We start from the raw sequence: 16,381 nt of genomic DNA on the forward strand, positions 1-16,381 counted from the left end.
GCAAAACATTATTTATTGCCTTCTGCTTGTGGTGGTTTTTGTGACATGTTTCTCTGGCTCATGACTGCTTAAAATTGTACATTAGGTTGACTGGCATGTGGATGTTTGTGTGAATATGCCCTGTAATGGACTGGCTCCATGTCCGAAGATGATTTGTGCCTCGTGCCCAGCACTACTTGGAAAGGCTTCAGGTCTCTATACCAGTGAATTGAATATGTGGCTGAAGGGGATAGATGGATGAATGGGACTATGTTGTATGCCCCTATGACCAATAAGAATGACTCTAATAAAGAACAGCATATAATTTTTTTTTTGTTTGGTCCAAGTGACAAATGATAAAACCAGGAACAAAATTTTAGACTAGCAGGGAATGATCAATCAGGCAGACTGATTAAGAATCATAGTCAAGAGAATGTTTTAATTGGGAACCTGAAAGTGAAACAGAACCTGTCATTCCTTTACAAGAGATTATTTCCTTTATTTTCACGTAACGTTTTGATAAGAGGTTACTGCGACCCTTCAGTCGTAAACAGCATGGCTTCTAGAACAACTATCCATCCATTATCTAACCCGCTATATCCTAACTACAGGGACACGGGGGTCTGCTGGAGCCAATCCCAGCCAACATAGGGCACAAGGCAGGAAACAATTACAGGGCGCCAGCCCACCGCAGGGCACACACACCCACACACCAAGCACACACTAGGGCCAATTTGTAATCTCCAATCCACCCAACCTGCATGTCTTTGGACTGTGGGAGGAAACTCACGCAGACATGGGGAGAACATGCAAACTCCATGCAGGCAGGACCCGGGAAGCGAACCCGGGTCTCTTAACTACAAGGCAGCAGCGCTACCCACTGCGCCACCATGCCACCCTCTAGAACATCCTCAAACTAGTAGCTACACTCTAGGGAGGTATCCATAACAACCAGTGTGACGCCAACATTACATGGTGCCATCAAAGACATAACAAAAAGATTTTAAAACAAAAGGGAGAAAAAGGGCATGCTTCAACAACATTCAAAAATACTAGAGAGTTCAACAGGCACACAACTGCTCTATAATGAAGGCCTGACATTGAGAGCGCCCTCTTCTGGTCAAGGAGATACTATACAAGCCTTAGAATATGAAGGCTGAGACAAACGCTCTGGTAGTAAGAATTGTTTTTGTAACTGATATGTTTTAAGTTATTCTGTCTAATGATATGCAAAGTATTAACCCAAGAGAAATTCTAAAATCTTCATTAGAGTTTTTTGTTGGGTTTGTTCTGAAAGGTATTTAATTTTTAAATTTCAAGCATGATTTCCGAGGTAGACAGACATTTGGCCAAAACCCCTGAGTAACAGGAAAATTGAGGTCTCCAGTTAGAAGTTTACATTTGTCTTGTTAATATTAAACTAAAGAGCTTTCCCAGTTAAAATGTCATATGGCAATGAGTAATTCACAGAAAGCAATATCTGAACACTTTACAAACTGTGGCAAAGTTCTTTCAAGGGTTTGCCTCTCATACACTTGTTTGATCACAAAGAGATTTGCACAAACACATGGATGTTCGGTCACACAGAGCGATGTTCAGGTGCAGTGACACAAGACATTAGACTCTGTGTGTTTCACTGTTTCCTTATATTGAACCCTAAAGCCAACTTCATTGCAAGAGCTCAGGCACTCACAGAACATCCTTCTTATGTTCCCTATTCTCCTGCAATTATGTTTTTGTAACAATAACTAATTTCACCACTGCTGCACTGTCTTCTTCTATAACTTTATTTGGGGTTCTCTTCTGCGTAAGACTTCTCTGCTTGCACAAAAGGTACATAACTCATCCTTCTCTGGTGTGTTCCTTGCCTCTACCTTAAGATGTATTCCCCTTTCTTCTATTGTTAGCTCCTTGTCTCAGATTTTTAGTATTGTTATATTTAGTATTGAGACAGCTGGGCAGTCTCATGGTCTAGAACCCCTGCAGATTTTTTTTTTTCTTCAGCCGTCTGGAGTTTTTTTGTTTTTTCTGTCCTCCCTGGCCATCGGACCTTACTCTTATTCTATATTAATTAGTGTTGTGTTATTTTAATTCTTACTTTGTCTTTTTTCTCTTTTCTTCATTATGTAAAGCACTTTGAGCTACATTATTTGTATGAAAATGTGCTATATAAATAAATGCTGTTGTTGTTTTCCTTTCCCCGTGATTTGCTCTCAGCCTTTACCCGCTGATGTGACTCTCAACACCTTTTTTTTTTTTTTTTTTACAACAGTCTTGTAGCATCCTACTCTTCATTAAGTCCTTTACTCCTAACCTGTACCTCCAAATGTTGTTCTGTTTCTTGTATCCATTTAGCTTGGCTTCAGCCCTGAGGTGTAGGACTTTTCAGCTTGACACACTTGCTTTCAGCCCTGGAAATGAGATGCCTCCCTGTTCCTCCTGTCACTTTCTCACAGCTTCTTCCCTGAAGTACATGCCTCTTTCTCTCTGGCTCTACTTCTCCCTGTCACCTTTTACTTTACATTGTAGTATGCTTGTATTTCTTGATCTCTGCCTATAGATGCTCTGCTCTCACTCCTTTTCTCAGTCCTACAGCACACCTCTCTTTCTCCCAGCCCTTATCTACACTTTTTTTCAGCCAATGGTTCTCAAACTACTAACCCCATGGGGCTGCAGGTTTTTGTTCCAACCAGTTTCACAATCAGTGAGTCATTTCCTTCTGATTGATCTCATTTTTTGGACTGTTCTTTTTTTTCTCTTATTATGCATTCAGAGAAGAACAGCACTGTAATGTTTACATTTATAAGACATTTGCAAATATGATTTGTATTTTTGCTTTAGCTTTAAATGCTTAACTTGTGTGTTGCTTTCCTATTAATTTGATTTGCCTTTTCTCTGTAGTTTGTTCCCATAATTGTATCCCAGCAATGTCAATTAACAATGAACAGACACCTGAACAAATGACACTGAATACTGAAAGGTTGTAGTTACTTCAGTGTCAGGCCTACTGACTTGCTTATTAGTATATAATGGAATAAGTGGAAAAGCAGAATGAAAATCATGATGATGATGAAAGTTTTTAAAAGCAAGTTATAAAGAAAAACACAAAATGATCCCCATGTAACATACATAAGTGCTTAGTACATACAAATAAGAATTTACCAAACTTAATTTTATAATTTCTACATTGACCCTAAAACATAGAAATTGGAGAAATAAAAAAATGTTATTTAGGCTCGGAATCCAATTAAGAGCAGAAGTTGGTTGGGACAGAAACCTGTAGCCTCACGGAGTATCCAGAGCCAAGTTTGAGAACCAGTGCCCTACGTCATCCCTGCATCACACCCTATTCCCCAGACACACTCCGTTTCTCTTGGCCTCAGCTCTAAGGTCTACCTTATCATGATTCTTGGTTTTAAACCCTTTGCGTTTTATTTTTTCACAAATGTTTTATTTTTACCATTATGGTGGTGATGTCACTTGAAGCTGTTTCGTAACAGGTTTTTCTTGTGAGTGCTACCATTTTTCACTCCTTTTGTATAGCCGCAGCCATACTGTGTGAAACAACTGTACCCACTGCTATCCATATGATTGTCAACCTCATAACGAGTGACATTATTTAAGATGGTGGCGTGGTAAAATCGGTAGCCAACCTTTGGACAAATTCTAAAACTTATGTGACTGCATCTCTGTAATTATTGGTAAGGGCTTTGAAATGCTAGTTTGGCATTGTCTCTCTTTTTTTTTTTGCTATTTTTTTTGACTTTCACACTAGATCAGTCTGACCTTTACCTGCCCAATTACTACTCCTTTGGTTGTATCGAAAAACTCTTATTTCATCTACCATTGTTTTTTCTTCAAAATTTCGACCCAGTGGACACTTGTTTTGTTAAAGTGTTACTAATGCTCTCCTTTTCAACATGTGGGTAAATAAGATGCACTGCCCTTCCTCGTGTCTCGTTTTTTCACAGCCTCCTGCCACAGCTGCGTTCTTCCATCTCTCAGCCTCTACCTTCTGAAGTGCTTCAGTTTTTTGTTAGATTTTTCCCTCTTTCCTACCTTTAGCACACAGCCTTGTTCATGTCTTTTTGTGCCATTTGGTACCTTTAGTGGTAATGCTTTCTTTTGATCTTGTGCTTTATGTGCACTTCTCGTTGTCCTGATGTCATCACAGAAGCACATAACCTTCTTCTTCTTCTTGTTTGTTATGGCTCTGGAGAATGGCAACATATTTAATGTTGGTCAGACATAAAAGTCAGTTACACTGCATCCTGTACACCTAACATTACTACTTCTACTGCTTCTTTCTTATTTCCTTCCACCTTCTGATATGCTTCTCTTTCTCTAATCAGTTTTCTCCTACATTATATCGGTCACTCCCAGGTGTGCTCCTTCTTCTCCTCTGATTTCTCTCAGCCTTATTCCTGAGGTATACACTTTTTCCTCTTGCCACTTGGGATCAAGCTTGGTCCAAACGTGTTTTTCCCCTTTTTGCTATTGCTTTCTGCTGGCATTGTCCTTTTTTGCGCACTCTTCCACGTCTCCTCCATGGATATTCTGGGGGTGGCTGAGCCCTTGCTTCTTGGGTGTGGTTGGTAGCTCAGGAGCTGAGACAGTTGATTGAACTGCTCACTTTTTATTACCCTTTTAACCTCACAAATTCAATCTTGATGGCTGGCAGTCAACATTTCTAATCAGAATTAATTATATTGCCGGCGTCCGTTGTTATTTTTCATAAGATGGCCACCTGTGCTTTGATGCGCAGACACATGCAAATAGTTTGGAACAGAAACCCTTTAATTAACTGATGATGTTGGAACTGCCTGCTAAGCGACTCTTCAGCTGTTTTGCATATGCTGCATATTTGAATATCCCGCTGATGTTGGCGTTGGATGGGGAAGCATATTTATTTTCTCTACTATTGTCTACCTGGCTCTGTAGCCTTGTTGAGTGTGTAGTCCCTTTGCTGTTGTCTTAAGGCATGTTGCTTTACCCCAAGTTACTAGTTAGCCATTGCTAGGTGAGCCATTTTAGTATTAAATTCACTGAACCATGCCTATTTCTAGAACATTCAAAGCAAAGACAGGGATCATGTGCTCCTTCTATCTCCCTTTACATTTTGACTTGCATTTGTGATGCCTTTCAGATTTGATGCACCAGACAGCAGCAGGTCAGTGGCACTGCCCGAGTGGATTTCTGCCTCGGGCAGACTTTGCACCATGTAGGTTATTCACAATCACTCCTATTTATTCATTAGCACATTGAGTTAATGAAGAAACTGACCACTGTCACGGACCAGTTATCCCTGTTAAAGAGGCCTTGTCTAGCAAACATAAATCTACAGTGGATCCCATACTGGAAAGCCCCTTGGCAAAGCATTTTGATGGACTGTATAGCACAGTTTATTGTGCCAGGTGAGTGTAGTTTTGTTGTGCATGTGTGTGAAATCACCCAGAAGCATGCCTTACCATCATTTGGCTTACTTCCTCTCATGGTGGTTGGATGCTGGGAAATTTTAATAATTTGAACTAAATCTCCAGGATTGGAGTTGGTGCTGGACTGAAAGGTCTCACAACTGCACAGTTGTGGCCACTTTAAATAAACATTCACTAGCTGTAAGAGGCCACAAAACACATTGAGTTATGAAGTTCAGAACACGGTTCAGATATGACTGGCATGCTGAAAGACATCACTAGAGCACCAATGCTACTTTGCTGCTATTGCTGCCAATATAAAGCCTTGGGCCAGTTTGTATAAAGTATATGTGAGTCAGAAGTCTGAGGGAAATCTGTCTGCTCCTACTCACTGCATTAAACAGGGATAAACTATAATTTTACGATTAAGGAAGAGGAATGATTAAGCTAATAAAGACGTCAACCTTTTAAGTTAAAAGAGCTCCGTCTTAAGAGTTGTTACAAAGTAACCAGAACACAAAAGGAAAAAATTATATGGCATATTACAAAAAAACTTAAATATTCAGAGAGATCTTAAGCAAATATTAAGACACTAGGAGGAACCTCTAAAATAACTCAAAAAGTAAAGAGTTTTTTAAAGAAAATGAGTCTGAGGATATCCAACCCAGAATACAGAGAGAAGAGTGAAGCTTGGAACATGAATTCTGATGGAGCTCTCAACAACAGATCTCAATGGGGAGTTTCTTGGAGCAAGATGAAGTTGGCTCCTGGGACTTTAGGACAGTCTGAAGACTAGAACTACAAAATCTTGGATGCCTTACATTTGTATATGTTGTAAAAGTCACTACCGTTAAAAGGGGCCTGTTGTCATTGGACCATTTGAGCAGTATTATGTTTGACCCATGCCAGGACTCCAGCAGCAGTAGTTAGAACTTTATTTATTTTGTCTCCAGAGGGAAATTTGGCTTTTTACAGAAGCTCTTTAAACAAATACATAAATAGGTAGACAAGTAAGTAAGTAAGTAAATACATTAAATATACAAACATATATTGGTCTGAACACACACGGAATGACTATAAAGCAAGAACAGTTCTGACTTGGCTGTCACAGTCACAGTGAGGCATTATTCAGACGTATTGCTGTTGGTATAAAGGAGCCCCAGCTCCTTCAGCACTACTTCCAGGGGGTCCAGAGTGTGTGCTATAACTGAGCTTGCTTGCCCTTTTAATTAGCTTGTTGATTCGGTGGGTCTCTGTTGAAGTGATGGTACCAGCCCAGCACACCACAGCATAGAAGATCATAATGGCCATCACAGAGTTGTAGTAGATGTGAAGGATGATGCTTCCCACATTAAAGGTATGACATCTCCTCATGAAAAAGATCCTGCACTGCCTTTTCTTATATAGATCCTCTGTGTTCCGAGACCACTCCAACCTGTCATTAATGTGGACACCCCAATTGGAATGTGAATGACTTGCCACAATTGAAGAGACCATGAATTTGACTCTGTATCAGAAATTATGCAAGGAGAACATCTAAAAATCCATCAGTGACATGAAGTGTAGTTGAGTAAAGCAGCCAGACAGTTATCCTAAAAACAAAGGTATGTCCACATTAAGATGGCTGAAAAGAATCAAAATGAAAAAGTTTTGTACTAGTCTACTCAAAGTCTACACCTAAACCCAATAGAGATACTGTGGCAGGAGCTGTAAAGAGCAGTGTTTCTGAATTGAAGCAGTTCTTCAGGAAAGAATGGACTAATGTTCTTCTTCTGATTTGATTGTAGGAAGCATTTGGTTGTAGCCTTGGTACAGGGGAAGTTCTGCTGCTTCACAGAAAGAAGACCAGAGTTCGCATCCTGGGTTCTCCCTCTGTGAAGTTTGCATGTTCTCCCTGTGTCTGTGTGTGTTTCCTGCAGGTGTCAAAGTTTCCTCCCACTGTCCAAAGACATGTAGTTTAGGTGAATTGGCGAGGCTAAATTGACCCTAGTGTGTGTTAGGTCTTTGTGTCTTTGCCCTTCGACAGCACCCTACTCAGGGTTTGTTCCTGCTTTGCACCCTGTGCTACCTGGGATTAGGTTCCAGTCACCTGCCCCAAATCTTGATTAAGTGGGTTAGAAAATGACATCATGTTTGGTTGCAATCATTGCAGCTGAAGGTGACCCAACTAGTCATTAATGAAATGGGGCAATTTCTTTTTGCAAAGTGTCAATTGATGTTGTATAATGTTCATTCGTTCGTTCATTAAGTTACATAATTTAAAGATGTATTCTTTACTAATTCAGGTGCTTTTTATCTAATAATAGATTTAGGATAAAGACCTAAAAATGTTTCATTTCAAATAAGATAACAGAAGAAATCAGCAAGAAGGAAATACTTTCTTACTGCACCTTATGTGCTACAAGATTGTATATTGTGAAATCTGATGGTGTCCTTCACTGATCTGTTTGTTGCATGGACCAGTTATACTGCATTAATCATCTCTCATGTTTTTAACACACTGCCTCTTATAGCTGCTGGCTTCAGCTACCTGCCTCCCTCATAAGTTTTATTCTGAAAAAAATGTGTGTACGTGGATCCTGATGTGTAACACTACACATTCTGCCCAGCTGCAATGTTCCATTCCTGAAATACACACAGCCGCTGCCTTCTGATGATCTCCATGGCCAGTCTCTGAAACAAAGCTACAAGTCTTGCAGGCTGGCATTAACAACTGATGCAGGTGTTGGACAAGCCGAGCACTTGCTGTTTTCTCTGTGTTTATTAAAAAAAAAAAAAAAAAGATGCTGTAGGCAGCAGGAGGACGGTGTGCCAGTTTTAGTTTTAATCACCTTGATATTGATGATTGTTTTTCCTGAGACCAAATTTTAATATGCAGCAGGATTGCACAGAAATGAATTTCAGGTTTGTTTGCATTTCTGAAAATTGGGAAGGATATTGAATTGTAATTTTCCAGTGACACACACGTGGCAGATGGTCTTAGAACCTGCTGAAAGATAATAAAATTAATATTTGTTAATCAAAATAGAGAGACATTTCCAAAACTAACTTCTGTATTAGCAGCTGGCTCTGTGATGGGCAGCTGTGCAGCCCTGTTCCTTTGTAGCTCTGTGTAATCGGGGTGCAGTCTTTGCCCCTGTCGCCACTGATATTAGATCCCTTGCAGAATCCATTGGGGCATACAAATCCTGTTCATTCGTTCCAGTGAAATCTACTTGTTTGGATTTAGCCTGTAAATGAAGGAGCAGGATCCACAAAGAAGGATGTGCACGGAAGGGAAGGTAATGGGATTGTATATGTAGGAGACCAGATCACATGAGGCTGGCTGCATTTGCAGTATCCAAATGTGTAGGTCATCTCATAATGCTTTTTATTTATTTATTACTAGCCATGGTACCTGTCAAAGACGGGTAATAGCAAGTATGTTTAAATCATTCTATCTCTTGCCCTGCATGTACCTTCAGCACCTGTACTTTTCTGAACGTCTCTTCACCAGTGCTCCCTTTCTCGAGTTTGTTCCCATAAAGCCTGCTCCTCAGACTGTCATTATTTTTGAGGCGCCTTTCTCTCCTCCAGGCTGGTTTTATACTTTACATTCTTGAAGGCATCTTTACTCCTCTTGGTAAGTCTAATACTTGCACTTCCTCATTCATTGCATCACCAAAATCAAACTGTCCAATCAGATTGCTCTGAGGGACTAGATACTTTGTGTTTTATTATATAGTAGATTTGGTTTATTTGTTCATATAGAAAGCCCATAATCTAGTTCGTTGCAAAGCAGTCAGCCACTAGCCATACTGTCACAACCTGCCAAGATGGTGCAGTTTAGATTCAGTTTCTTTCTGTAAGGACAAGGGCATTGATGTAACCTAATCAGGGATCTCAGTAGCATGTCTCTTTCTGATTGGTATTATTGGCACAGGATAGTCTGAAAATCCAATTTATTGTTGTTCTGTGTGCCTTATGAATTGCATTCTGGATGAAGGGCTTATCTTTTTTTATTGATGGATGGCACATTTATGCAGTGGTTAACATTTTCATCCTGGGTTTGAGTCCTATACCCAGTTGTATGTTTGGCATTTACACGTTCTCACCATGTCAGTATGAATTTTCGTCCCTCATCCATAAAGACCAGCAGGTTATTTTAATTGATAATTCTAATTGTCTCTGAGTGAGTGTGTGTGTGATTAGGCCTTATGGTGGACTGGCACTCTATCTAGGGCTATTTGGATAAGCTTCAGGCCACTATAAACGTGAATGGACTAAGCAGGTTTGAAAAATGTGAGTTAGTATTGGTGTAGCTGGCCTGGTTGAGGTCCTAATTCAGTACCAACAATGTTCCTTTGGTTAGCTTTTCAATGGGAACCTTGTATTCTTTACTAGAAGTCCAAGTAGGCACAACCCTTTGATAATGATATACCATTAGTCACTGCATCCATCCTGTACTTACACAGGAAATATGGTGGTCCTCATAGTGTAGTTTCCATACTGGGTAAGTGGACCTAAGCAACTTGGTTGCAGTTGATGTTTGGAAATTGTGTCTTTTGTTCAGTGTACTTTGGCTGTGCACAATTATCCCAGGCAGTTAGGAGTATTTATATACGTGAACCAGTCTATAGACAACAGAATCTTTGAATTGACTGTCAGGAGCTGCTTTATTATTATTATTATTATTATACAAGGCTAAACTTGAAGTGAACAGGCCTCATTAAGACCAAATTTTAGTTTAGTGGAACATGTTGAACATTGTTGAGATTGATTGGGTCTCCCTGATAGTATACTAGTCCAGACTCCGTGTCTAGAGTGGGCTCTGCGGACTGGCAGCCTCTACTGCTTTTTCTCCTGCACGTTTGTAGTTGCTCTTATGTACACATTTCTCATAGAGTATATGAGCCACTTTGTTGTTGAAGTGGCTTTCTAACCACATCAGAAGCTTCCCCCAGGAGGCCTAGGCATCATGCTGGAGACAATAGAACGTAAAAAAAAAAAAAACACGCCTATTTTGGATCTTACACTAACTTGAGCCCGGCACGCAGGCTTCCACTTGGCTGACCGCTATGTGTCACCCCGAACTGGGTGGGGATGCTAACTGCCACAGGGACACCATATGAAAGACATTTAGAAATGTGACATTTGTATCAAATCTGGGGAAAAAAATTTAAAATCCAGACAGGAACACTCTGTATTTGTTTCCAGTGGTAGACGCGGGGGAGTAAACGTGATGCAGTGACTCTTGTTGGGCCATGCTGTGTCGTCTCTCCCATCTTCACATACAGGCCAGGCTACTCTGAGCTTGCCTCGTTCTTTTCCTTTCTCTCTTGTGAGTGCACTGTCTCCTTTCATTTTAGTCCCATCCCCAATGCCCATCATTGTCTACTGGTTGCAGCATCAGCCTGCTGCTTGCTCAGAGACCAACCCAGAACACAAGGAGCTTCGTGAGATAGTGAACTCCTTTCTCACTCTCCTGGTTCTGCAGCCTCTTTTCAATATCAGACTGAAATCATTTACCAAACTATGGGTTTGTTTAGCTCAGTATAGCTTCTTACTGCCTTTCTTTTATTTATAATGACGACAAACCAGTGACAGTGATGTGTAGGAAGTGATGCAGGTGAGCCAGGGAAAAGATTAAAACAATGTTTTGAGTAAATGAACAATTAATATTGTCTGATGGAAAATTGGTGTAATGTGTGTAGCTGCTTTGCATCTTGTTGTGTTGCATTTGCCAAGAGGTCTCCATTGGAGTGACTTCCACTATCACATCTTACAGGCTTGATAATGTTCCTGCTATTGTATCACCTTGTAGCAAAGTGAAGTAAAGCCCTGATGTGGATCTTTCCTACAGGCATTAATCTGTCCAGCACATTCTGTCAGACTGGTTACTTTTTCATGCATCTGTAGCATTATATTCAATAATTGTATAACAGACATAGATCTGTGTGTCTCCTCTCCTTGAGGAAGTGATGGGCTACTGGAACAAGTCAGGCAAATGACAATCTTTAGAGCTTGTATTTTGTTAGGATGCAAAATAAAAATTAAGTCACTTTCAAAATGAGGCATACTGTAAATTAGGAATGCAAAAGATTCACTGGTCTCTTTTAATGCTCATGGCAATCTATGTCAATGTAAAATTAAGGAATCGGAATGAATCAATTCATCCATTTTCTTATCCGTTCTGTTCATTTTTCTTATTTTCCTTACATATACCACAGATATATATTAGTATTAGTATGTAAAAAGTACATCATAATGGGGCCAAAATTTTTCAACTTTGTTTTTAACAGATGTATATGTTTTAGACATCCTTAAATATGTCTCTGTGTGCGTGTTTGTGTCAGGTTGAGTCCATGGACACGGTAACTCAAAAACAAATCCCTCTATCTAAATGAAACTTGGCACAGCTATTAACATTGTAAAATGACCGAAGCCTTTTGATTTTGAGCAAAATCACTCCAGTAGTTTTTGCTTTACAGAAATAATGATTTTGAGATGTTGTGCACACATTTGTGCCCCAGCTGCAACACAGTTGGAGAAGAATTTTTTTCTTCCATTTTATTTCTCATATTAAACTATTGGCTTGCAATGTTGAAATGCTAAAGTCCTGTGTTGAACCAGATTGTTTTATGATTTGACAAAATGGTGCCAGGGTTTCAATGTGATTAGTGCTACTACCCTATGTATTTGATGTTCTCAGTTCAAATATCAGAGCTCAGTTGCTGTCAGTGTGAAACATAAGAAACTTAAGAAATTGACAAACGAGAGCAAACCATTCAATCCACCAAGCCTGTTTGTTCAACTAAGATGTCCCAAAATCTCATCCAGATTCTTCTTAAAGTTTGTGACGGTTTCTGCTTCTACTACATGACTTGACTGTTTGTTCCAGAGTCCCAAAACGTTTTGTGTAAAGAAGTACTTCCTGGCTTCAGTCTTAAATGCACTTCCTCTTAATTTCCACTGATGTCCTCGAGTGCGTGAGTAACCCTTAAGCTAATGCTGGGTCTACTTTATCAGTGCCTTTGAAGATTATACCTGGATTAGGTCCCCATGCAGACTCCTCTGCTCGAGACTAAACAAGTTTAATTCTCTGAGTCTATCCGAGTAGGACATATCCTTAAGTCTTGGGATGCACCTTGTTGCTGTCCTTTGCACAGTTTCGAGTGCTACTACTGTATGTCTTTATTGTACTGGGGTGACAAGAACTGCACACAGGACTCCAGATGAGATCTACTAATGTATTATGTAGTGTGAGCATAACATCCCTTGACTTAAATTGAACAGTTTTTACAATACAACCTAATATTTTCTTTGCCTTTTTAAAATGCTTAGTCGATGAAAATGTTGTGTCAACATAAACCCCTAAAATCTTTTCAGAGGTTGCTTCCTGTATGACACTGTTTTCCATGTTGTGTATATAATTGAGTAGCTGTGTAAGCCTGTGCTGTAAAAAGCCCAGACTCCTAGAAACTATTGAAATCGTCGGAAAAGAAATTGAAATGCAGAATTGGCGGTTTCGTTTTGCGGATTTTCTCACCTAACCACCCCCCCTGCTTGTCCCCACTTGTTCTTTCAGCTTCATGCTGTAGCCTTGTACTTCTTTCTTTTTCCGACTTGTTAGCTTGGGACCATCTTGTCGGCTCTTTGAGCTTCATGCTGTAGCCCTGCACTTCCAGGCCAGACAGACACAGACAGACACACACTTCCACGTGTAGACGTTTATATATAAGATGTTCCATTTGCCCACATGTAGCACTTTGCACCTCTCTGCATTAAACTGCAGTTCTGAAGGTTGTACGGGTCTTTTTGAATTCCTTTTGCTGCCTACTCAGTGTCTTTCAGCCCTCCAATTTTAGTGTCATATATGAATTTTACAAGTTTACTAACTATACCAGAATCAATACCATTAATATAACCTTAAAAAGTAATGTCAAAGGACAGCCTCCTGAAGGACTGCACTGATGGCCTCACTCCATATGTGGTGGTTGCCCATTCTGTCTTTGTCTGTGTGGGTTTTACATCAGGTGTCCCCTTTTACCTTCCACAGACAAAAGTGTGGGATGTTATTTAGCGATTCTAAAATGGCCTGTGTATGTGTGTGTGAGAGGGCCCTATCTTGGATGTGTTCTTGTCTTTAACTTAATGCTGCTTGGTTTGGCTGTAACCTCCGTCTCCCTGAAGTGAATTAAGATATTTTAAAAACTGTTATGCTAAAGAAATTATAAAAAGCAAACTTTTCAGCACCAAATTACTTTAAGAAATGCATGGACACTTGTTACATTACATTGTTTGAAAACAAATGAAATTTGCTCTATTTCACAAGTTTCCAGGGTAAAATAAAAATGTGACAGCCCGGAGACAGTATTTCATTATTTTGTGATTAATTTGAAAGCATTTGTTTTTTCTTGTGTATGGAAGCATTTGTGCATTTCTGCATCTCATGTTATTCCTAATGATGAGCTTTCTGTGCTGTCATATCACAGGTTCAGATCTCAGCATGAGTAGCATATACAGTATATATTTAAGCTTCAAAGGTAGTATAACAGTATTTACTTGAGCTGTGGGAAGCAAAGTGCCAGCGTACACCATGCAGGTTGCACAATAGCTGTCAAATCTTGAAAGATTTACATTGCCAAATATTTATTTTTAGGGGCCATGCACCAGTGGTGCTGGTGCCCATTTCTTTTGCAGTGTCTTCTCATTTTGTTTATTTCTTCTACCAGCTTAAAATCTCATAAAAATAGAAAAACGCCATGTGTGAAATTTAGCGGACAAAATGTACACTAATCTATCTGTTCTATTAGCAATTTTTTCTTAGCATACTGTATTCAGTTTGACCAGCAGGTCTTGATATTTCCATGTGCAGGGTGCTGTTCCACTGCTTGTTGGTCAACATCTCTGTAAACATTTATTTGAAACACGTTACTAATAAATGATGTGTTTCATATTGTAACTGGGTGTGTTTCTTGTTAAGATGAAGGACTTGGTGCACTGTTGCTTGGCTGTGGTGAAATTTCCATCTCTGCATCTGCCAGATTGAAAGAGTATAAGCTTCACCTCCATTTGTGAAATAATCTGTCGAACTTGACAGTTTTGTGACTTCTGCTCACCAGTGTCATTTTTATTTTTTCTGTTAGTCCTCTTTCAGCATGTTTATAAGCATTGTGGGGCACTCTAGAAGAACCATAAACTGAAAATTGAGTAAACTACACAGGCAGAAAGCTGTCCGCCCCTGCTGGTGGGGAGGTGCGAGGGAGCAGACAAGGAGTCCACAGTTCATGGATAGTTTTAATTTAAAAATGATTTTTCGTAAGCTTCAAATGGGACCGTGGACTGAATCAGGTGATATCTGGCTGGTGTACATTTGTTGAAATTTTAGATGGAAATCAAGGTTTTGTATTTTGTTTTGTGATTCTTAAAAGACATATTAAATATATTAGGTCTTTCTAGTTAGGTCTGTAAAATTAAACATTACGTTCAATAGAGTTTATGCGTCCCAAGTTTACTGACAGGAGTCAACTGTATCTTGATGCAGTGTGTGCAGGGAAATGGAGTGTGGATATCTGCACTGTTTGTAAATGTGGCACTCACTACAAGTAAGAAAATTATTATTTGTTGTCCTTTATTAGCAAATCCTAACACTGAATAAAGTTTTCAGAAATACTACGCAAGTTACATCAGTTCTCAGAGCATTACGGTAGCACCGTGGATGTGGAAGCTTATGTTTGAATCCGCCGAGTTTGCATGCTTTTCCCATGTCGGGATGGGATTTCCTGCAGATTATCTGGTTTTCCTTTCACATGCCCAATGACATGCTGACTGGCTTTACTGGTGAGTCCATATTGGATATATGTGTGTGTAATGAGGGTCATACAGTGCTGCTTATTGCCTTGTGCCCAGTGCCAGCCATAAGCTCCAGCCCCCATGACTCTGAATGGGGTTAAGTTGGTTTGAGAATGACATTTCTGTATAAAATGTTCCTAATTGATTCCATTTATCCTTTCCACATTAAATTTTGTTTTAATGGGTTGACAAGCAGTTTGAATGCTGCAGTACCCAGTAAAAACAATAGCAAAGCATATTTGAGCATCTTCAGGCTTTTTAATGATAAAGAGTAGTTCACACAAGAACTCTAATGAATTAGGTAGATTGAAATTAAAGAAATTTTTATGTATACACTTTAAAACAAAGGGCTTTCCCAATGACTTAACGCATACTTTTGCCTTATTGTCTGGTATTTGTTACAGCACACACTCCTTAAAAACTACAGTGATCCCTCGCTATATCGCGCTTCGCCTTTCGCGGCTTCACTCCATCGCAGATTTTATATGTAAGCATATTTAAATATATATCGCGGATTTTTTGCTGGTTCGCGGATTTCTGCGGACAATGGGTCTTTTAATTTCTGGTACATGCTTCCTCAGTTGGTTTGCCCAGTTGATTTCATACAAGGGACGCTATTGGCAGATGGCTGAGAAGCTACCCAACTTACTTTTCTCTTTCTCTCTCTTGCGCTTTCTCTGATCCTGACGTAGGGGGTGTGAGCAGGGGGGCTCGTCTAAAAATGCTGAAAGATTATCTTCACGTTGCTACCTTCTGTGCAGCTGCTTAGTGAAGCGACATGCTGCATGGTGCTTCGCATACTTAAAAGCTCGAAGGGCACGTATTGATTTTTGCATGTTTGTTTTTCTCTGTCTCTCTCTCTCTCTCTCTCTCCCTGCTCCTGACGGAGGGGGTGTGAGCTGCCGCCTTCAACAGCTTTGTGCCGCGGTGCTTCGCATACTTAAAAGCCAAACAGCCATATTGATTTGCTTTCTCTGTCTTTATGACAGTCTCTGCTCCTGACGCACACTCCTTTGAAGAGGAAGATATGTTTGCATTCTTTTAATTGTGAGACAGAACTGTCATCTCTGTCTTGTCATGGAGCACAGTTTAAACTTTTGAAAAAGAGACAAATGTTTGTTTGCAGTTTTTGAATAACGTTCCTGTCTCTCTAC

General features: G+C 39.9%; 2 protein-coding genes across 3 annotated transcripts in view; one reads left to right on the plus strand and one right to left on the minus strand.

Moving 5' to 3' along the window:
* The window catches only part of arhgap31 (Rho GTPase activating protein 31), a 1,181,844-nt gene that overhangs the window by 767,074 nt on the left and 398,389 nt on the right, over positions 1-16,381 (minus strand). The gene's annotated exons all lie outside the window — the stretch shown is intronic.
* The window catches only part of zbtb20 (zinc finger and BTB domain containing 20), a 308,716-nt gene that overhangs the window by 59,229 nt on the left and 233,106 nt on the right, over positions 1-16,381 (plus strand). The gene's annotated exons all lie outside the window — the stretch shown is intronic.

This window comes from Erpetoichthys calabaricus, chromosome 4 (genome assembly GCF_900747795.2).
Source record: "Erpetoichthys calabaricus chromosome 4, fErpCal1.3, whole genome shotgun sequence".
In the NCBI taxonomy this organism is placed as follows: Eukaryota; Metazoa; Chordata; class Cladistia; order Polypteriformes; family Polypteridae; genus Erpetoichthys; species Erpetoichthys calabaricus.